A 7,726-nucleotide genomic window follows, 5' to 3' on the forward strand; every position below is an offset into this window, starting at 1 on the left:
TGAGGCAGCTTCCCAGTATGCTGCACCACCCATCCCTCAGGGTGTAAGCCCACTACATGGGCTAGAGTGCTGGGGACCCAGCCATGTTGCTGTATCCTGCTACAGTCCTCTAGGCAAATGGAGGGATGTCAGTGGGGCTCTAGGGATTTGGAGATGATGGGGCTGTTGACGCCCCAGGGCTGTTTTTTGTTTGTTTGTTTTTGAGACAGAGTTTTGCTCTTGTTGCTCAGGCTGGAGTGCAATGGCGCAATCTCGGCTCACTGCAATCTCCACCTCCCAGGTTCAAGTAATTCTCCTGCATCAGCCTCCCAAGTAGCTGGGATTACAGGTGCCCATCACTGTACCCAGCACATTTTTGTATTTTTAGTAGAGATGGGGTTTCACCATGTTGGCCAGGTTGGTTTCGAACTCCTGACCTCAGGTGATCTGCCCGCCTCAGCCTCCCAAAGTCCTGGGATTGCAGGTGTGAGCCACCATGCCCAACCCGCCCCAGGGTTGTTGAAGCCCATGGCAGGATGTGGTATAGTTGGGGCTGGGCTCTCACAACAGCACCGTACTGCAGCTGCTTGGGTCTCAGTGCATGTGGGAACAGCATGAGCTCCCTATCTGGAAAAATATCATTGCGTGGACTCCAGGCAGTTCTTTACACTGGTCTCAGGGCCTGAGAGTGTCAAGGGGCTCTCCCACAGCAGGAATGTGGGAGTCCATGGTGGCAATATGGGCTTCTAGGAGTCTCTCACCTTCCCTCCTCGCCCCCACCAGCCAATTCCCTCCCTCTCATTCCATGCCTCAGGTGTTAGCTGTCACTTCTCTGCTCAATCCTAGTCCCTCTTAGATGTGGTGATCTGCTGGCTGTTGAGGTTGTTCTTTGTGGAAGAGGAGGAGTGCAGGGCGGGTGCCTCCAGTCAGCTGTTTTGAAGCCTCCCCTTCAGGACATGATGTTTGAATTACAGTTGCTTTATAATAGGTTTTGAAATCAGGTGGTGTAATACCTCCAGTTTTGTTCTTTTGCTCAAGATTGTTTGGGCTAGTCAGGGTCTTTCACGGTTCTGTTTGAATTCAAGGATTTTTTTCTATTTCTGTAAAAATGACATTGGAATTTTGATAGGGAGTGCATCGAATCTGGAGATCTCTCTCTCTTTCTCTCTCTCTCTCTTTCTTTCTCTCTTTCTTTCTTTCTTTCTTTCTTTCTCTTTCTTTCTTTCTTTCTTTCTTTTCTTTCCTTTCTTTCTTTCTTTCTTTCTTTCTTTCTTTCTTTCTTTCTTTCTTTCTTTCTTTCTTTCTTTTTCCTTTCTTTCTTTTTTCTTTTCTTTTTTTTTTGTTTTGTTTTTGAGATGGAGTTTCACTGTTGTCGCCCAGGCTAGAGTCCAATGGCACCATCTCACCTCACTGCAACCTCTGTCTCCTGGGTTCAAGTGATCCTCCTGCCTCAGCCTCCCCAGTAGATGGGATTACAGGCACCTGCCACCACACCTGCTCAGGGATATATATATACACACATACACATATATATACACACACATACACACACACATAGTATTTTTAGTAGGGAAAGGGGTTCACCATGTTGGCCAGGCTGGTCGCGAACTCCTGACCTCAGGTGATCCACCCACCTTGGCCTCCCAAAGTGTTGGGATTACAGGCATGAGCCACTGCGCCTGGCCAGATCCCTTCTTTCTTGGAGGCAGCAGCCAGAAGCTCTGCTGGGAGAGAGCAACATCCTCCCCTAACTGCCCCCTCTCATTTTAGCCTTTCTAGGGAAAACCTGACTGCCTGGTTTGTCAGTCAGCCTGGTCTCCTCAACTACTGCATGTGTGTGTTGAAAATATTTGCATGATGCTGTCAAGGTTGCAGACAAATAGCAATAATTTTACATGGTTGGTGAGAATGTAAATTAATTCAACCATTGTAGAAGATGGTGTTCCACAAAGATTTAGAACCAGAATTCCTCAAAGATTTAGAACCAGAAATACCATTTGACCCAGCAATCCCATTACTAGGTATAAACCCAAAGGAAAATGAATCATTCTATTACAAAGAGAAATGCACACATGTGTTCATTGCAGCACTATTCACAATAGCAAAGACATGGAACAACACAAATGTCCATCAATGATAGACTGGATAAAGAAAATGTGGTACATATACACCATGGAATACCACACAGCCATAAAAAGGAACGAGATCACATCCTTTACAGGGACATGAATGGAGCTGGAAGCCATCATCCTCAGCAAACTAATGCAGGAACAGAAAACCAAACACCGCAAGTTCTCACTTATAAGGGAGCTGAACAATGAGAACACCTGGATACAGGGAGGAGAACAACATACACTGGAGCCTGTCAGGGGTGGGGTGAGAGGAGAGGAGAGCATTAGGGAAAATAGCTAGTGCATGCTGGGCTTAATACCTAGGTGATGGGTTGATGGGGGCAGCAAACCATTATGGCACACATTTACCTATGTAACAAACCTGTGCACCCTGCACACATACCCCAGAACTTAAAATCGAAATTAAAAAAAAAAAAATTTGCATGATTGTTGGTGTGTGAAAGTCTCACAATAAACCATGAATTCAAAAGTATTTAAATTGGCTGATGAGTCATCATGAAACTGCTCATCCTAACCCCTACACCTGTCAGAGTTAGCACAATTGACAGGGGTTGCATAAGAATTCCAACCTCACATGAGACTGGGTCATGCCCCAAAATCAAGGTGTGAGGATGTACACTTGTACATGGGGATGGGGAGAGATGTGGAGGGAAGGGGAGGAAAAACTATTTCAGAACAATAATTTATCTACCATAGGAGTAATTTTTACTTTCTTCTTTACATTTTCTGTATTGTTTAAATTATTTTAATAAAGTGTGCATCATTCCAGCATCAGACAAAAAAATAAAGCCATGTTGGGTTGCAAACCAAAGGGTGGAGCTGTCGAGTATTTGTGTATCTTTATTATTACCCAGGTTTTAAATGGTTTGTTTTTGGGTAAAGTAAACCATATTAGTTTCCCTAAAGCTTCCATAACAAATTACAACAAACTGGGTCATTCAGAACAACAGAAATTTGTTCTCCCACAGTTCTGGAGGCCAGAAATCTGAAATCAATGTAACAGCAGGGCCATACTCCCTCTCAAGGCTTGGAGGGAGAAGTCGCTTCGTGTCTTTCTCCCAGTCTTTGGGAATTGCCTGCAATCCTTGCATTCCATGGTTTATGAACTCCATCATTCCAGTCTCTGCCTCCATATTCACATTGCCTCATCTTTTGTGTGTGTGTGTTTTGCTTTTCTGTCTCTGATCTCTCTCGCTGTGACTTTTTCTTATATTATAAAAAAAAAAACAAACTTGTATTAGGCCAGCACAGTGGCTCATGCCTGTAATCCCAGCACTTTGGGAGGCTGAAGTGGGAGGATCAGGTGGAAGGATTGCTTGAGCCTAGGAGGTGGATGTTGCAGTGAGCCAATATCACACTACTGCATTCCAGCCTGGATGACAGGGCAAGACCCTGTCAAAAAAAAAAAAAAAAAAAAAAAAAAAAAAAAAAAAAAAAAAAAAGAAAGGTAAAAAAAGAAAGAATGAAAGAACACATGATAGAAAGAAAGAAATAAAGAAAAGAAAGAAAGAAAAGAGAAGGGGGAGGGAAGGAAGAAAAGAAGGAAGGAAAAAATGTATTAAAGGTTGATCTTGATGGGCTTCAGGATACAACTATCCCAAAATATAGTATTTGGCCTTTGACAAAACAGCAGAAGCAGGAAGATAGATCATCCTCCTCTTCTCCCTCCTTTCTCCTGTGAAGGAGGTAATAAAACCTAGGAATGATTCTCTGGCACTGCTCAAGCCCACACAGAGCTCCAGGGGCCTTAAATCCGGAGCAGCCCTGCACCAGGTGCCATAGCCCCACCAAGGGAGGACAGACTCCTTCACACACCCCAGGATATGTGTCACAGTGAAGTGACCACGTTGTCTGGGGTGATACTCAAGGTTTGCTGTCTCGGCGAAGGAAATCAAGGATGGGGACTCACAAAGAGTGAGGTTAAGAGTGAAAGTTTAATAGGTGAAAGAAAGAGAATAGCTCTCTGCTGGAGAGAGGGATCCTAGAGAAATGGGTTGCTGGATCCACAGTGAAATGCAGGAGATTTTATAGATGCCTGGTGAGGAGGTGGTGTCTGATTTACATAGGGTGTGAAAGATTGTTGGACCATATGTGCCATTTGCATAGGGCATGAAAAACTGGTTAAGACTAGGTGTTCCATTTGCATAGGACACAAATTTCTGGCTGCCTCCACCCTAATCTTTTATTGTGCAGGCAGGTCCTCTGCCTGGCCTGCACCATGTTGCCCATCCCTGTGTTGTACACATGGTAACAGAGAAAAAAGGGGGATGATGGAGCCTCCATGTTGAACATACCTGGCTCCTAGCTAGCCCTTTTCTATTGGTACAGCTGCCAGCATTCCCCAGTACAAGCTTCCAGCTCACTTATTTATCTTTGCAGCTGGATTTTTCAGGCTGCTCTTTGTTAGAAAAGAAATTATTTTGGGGATTGCTTTGTGTTAGAAGGGAAGCTCTGTCAAGGACTCTGTTGCCCTCACTATCTGCTTAAATCATTTCTTTCTACCTTCTGTATCAACAGGATACTGAGGTGTGGAAAAACTGTGGACTGTGTGATCCCCCACCCATGCTGCTCCTCACCAGACAGGGCTCACCACCTTGGGCTCCCAGTACAGCTACCCTGCCCCTACCTGGATACTGTGGTTGGTCATGGCTCTTGCATTCCTCTGGAATGGAACTCCAAAGGTAACTGACAGGCCCTGTGCAGTTGCTGGCAGCAGCTGTCCTCATTCCTTCTGCCCTGAGGCTAAGAGAGAACAAGGAGGCTGGACACTTCTGTGCACCTCCAGCAGAACTGTGCATACCACAGCTCCCTACTTCTGCTGTTCTCTGACAAATGTGGTTTGCCACCTTCTGGCATTCAGTGTACCCATCCTACCCCTGTGTGAGCATTTTGGCTGCAGCCCAGTGCCCTTCTGAAAACTGTACCCCCAACAGGCTTGTGGTCTTCCCTTAGGCATCCACCACCAAAGTGTTTTACCTGCCCCTGCCTAAGAGCTCAGCCAATGACCCATGGACCAGTCTGCCCTCCCCATCACAGCCAGCACCTGGACTCTGGGCCAGTCCAACCCCAGTCCAGCCCCCTTAGAACAGATACACTCTGGCCAGTGGCCCATCTACTGGCCTGGGAACTGGGAAACTACCTAGTCCATCCCAACTCTGCTGGCACATTACCACTTTTTCCAGGGCCTCAGGTCAGGCCAACCCAGTCAGCTAACAGCACCACAATGAACACCATCCCCATGGGCCCAATGGTGGGGCAACCTCTTTCTTTACTGCCACGTTGGATAACAGGTGAGCCATAAACTGATAGTTTGCTTAGAATGATGATTTCCAGCTTCATCCATGTCTCTGCAAAGGACATGAACCCATCCTTTTTTATGGCTTATGGCTACATAGCATTCCATGGTGTATATGTGCCACATTTCTTAATCCAGTCTATCATTGATGGACATTTGTGTTGGTTCCAAGTCTTTGCAATTGTGAATAGTGCTGCAATAAACATATGTGTGCATGTGTCTTTATAGTAGCATGATTTATAAATCTTTGCATATATACCCAGAAATGGGATCACTAGGTCAAATGATAAGAAATGCTATGATTTTCTATACACCATTGTACATTGGTATGTAGAAAATCATAGCATGTCTATACACCAGTAACATTTAAGCTGAGAGGAAAATCAAGAATGCAATCTTCGTTATAATGGCCAATACAAAACATGAAATACCCAGGAATACATCAAACCAAGGAGGTGAAAGAGCTCTACAAGGAGAACTACAAAACACTGCTGAAAGAAATCGCAGATGACAGAAACTAACGGAAAACATTGCATGTTCATGTATTGGAATAATCAACATTTTTTTTACATGGCCATACTGCCAAAGCAATCTATAGATTCAATACTATTCCCATCAAACTACCAACATCATTTTTCACAGGATTAGAAAAAAATCATTCTAAAATTCATAGGGAACCAAAGAAGAGCCTGAATAGCCAAATCAATCTTTAAGCAAAGAGAACAAAGCCAGTCATCACACTATCAGACTTCAAACTATACTACAAGGCTACAGTAACCAAAATGGCATGGTACTGGTACAAAAACACATAGTCCAATGGAACAGAAGAGTGAACCCAGAAATAAAGCTGCACACCTACATCCATCTGATCTTTGACAAAGTCAACAAGGCAAACAATGGGGAGAGTTCTACCTATTCAATAAATGGTGCTGGGATATCTGGCTGTCCATATGCAGAAGAATGAAACTGGATCCCTACCTATCACCACACACACAAATTAAATCAAAATGGAGTAAAGACTTAAAATTAAGACCTACAACTATGAAAATCCTAGGAGAAAACAAAGGAAGCACTCTCCTAGATATCAGCTTTAGCAAAGAATTTATGACCAAGTCCTCAAAAGTAGTTAAAAGAAAAACAAAAATTGACAGGTGGGACCTAATTAAACTAAAGAGCTTCTGCATAGCTAAAGAAACTATCAACAGAGTAAATAGGTACCCTACAGAATGGGAGAAAATATTCTCAAACTATGCATCCAACAAAGGTATAATGTCCAGAATCTACAAAGGACTTAAAACAATTTAACAGCAGAAAATATATAATCTCATTAAAAAGTGGGCAAAGGTGCTCGCTTCAGCAGCACATATGCTAAAAAGTGGGCAAAGGACATGAACAGACACTTCTTAAAAGGAGACATATAAGCGGCCAACAAACATATGAAAAAATGCTCAACATCACTAATCATCAGAGAAATGCAATTCAAAGCCTCCATGAGAATACCATCTCACAGTTTTTAGAATGGCTGTCATTAGAAAATAAAAAAATCACAGATGTTGGTGAGGCTGCAGAGAAAAGATAATGTTTATATACTGTGTGTGGAAATGTAAATGTAAATTAGTTCAGCCACTCTGGTTTGTACATTTCTCAAAGAATTAAAAATAGAACTATGAATCAACCCAGCAATCTTATTACTGGGTATATATTCAGAAAAAAACAAATTCTTCCACCAAAAAGACACATGCATTTGTGTTCATTGCAGCACCATTCATAATAGCAAGGATGTGGAATCTACCTAGGTGCCCATCAGTGGTGGATTGGATTAAGCAAATGTGGTACACATACACCATGGAATACTACACAGCCATTAAAAAAGGAAATCTTGTTCTTTGCAGCAACATGGATGCAGCAGGAGTCCATTATATCTAAGCAAATTAATGCAGGCACAGAAAACCAAATACTGCATATTCTCATTTATAAGTGAGAGCTAAATGTTGGGTACACATGGACACAAAAAATGGGAACAACAGACACTGGGGACTACTTGAAGGGACAGAAAGCAAGGGAGCAAGGGTTGAAAAAAATGCCTAATGGGCACTACGCTTACTACCTAAATGGGATCATCCATACCCCAAACCTCTGCATCATGCAATATACCCATGTAACAGACCTGCACATGTACCCCCTGAGTCTAAAAAAAGTTGAATTCTTTAAAAAAACAAATAATAATAGCATTAAAGACATAGATTGGCTGAATGGATTGAAATAAAATAAGATTTAACTATACGCTGTCTGAAAGAGACTCAGATTGGTTGAATGGATT

This window comes from Macaca thibetana, chromosome 19 (genome assembly GCF_024542745.1).
Source record: "Macaca thibetana thibetana isolate TM-01 chromosome 19, ASM2454274v1, whole genome shotgun sequence".
NCBI classification, from domain to species: domain Eukaryota; kingdom Metazoa; phylum Chordata; class Mammalia; order Primates; family Cercopithecidae; genus Macaca; species Macaca thibetana.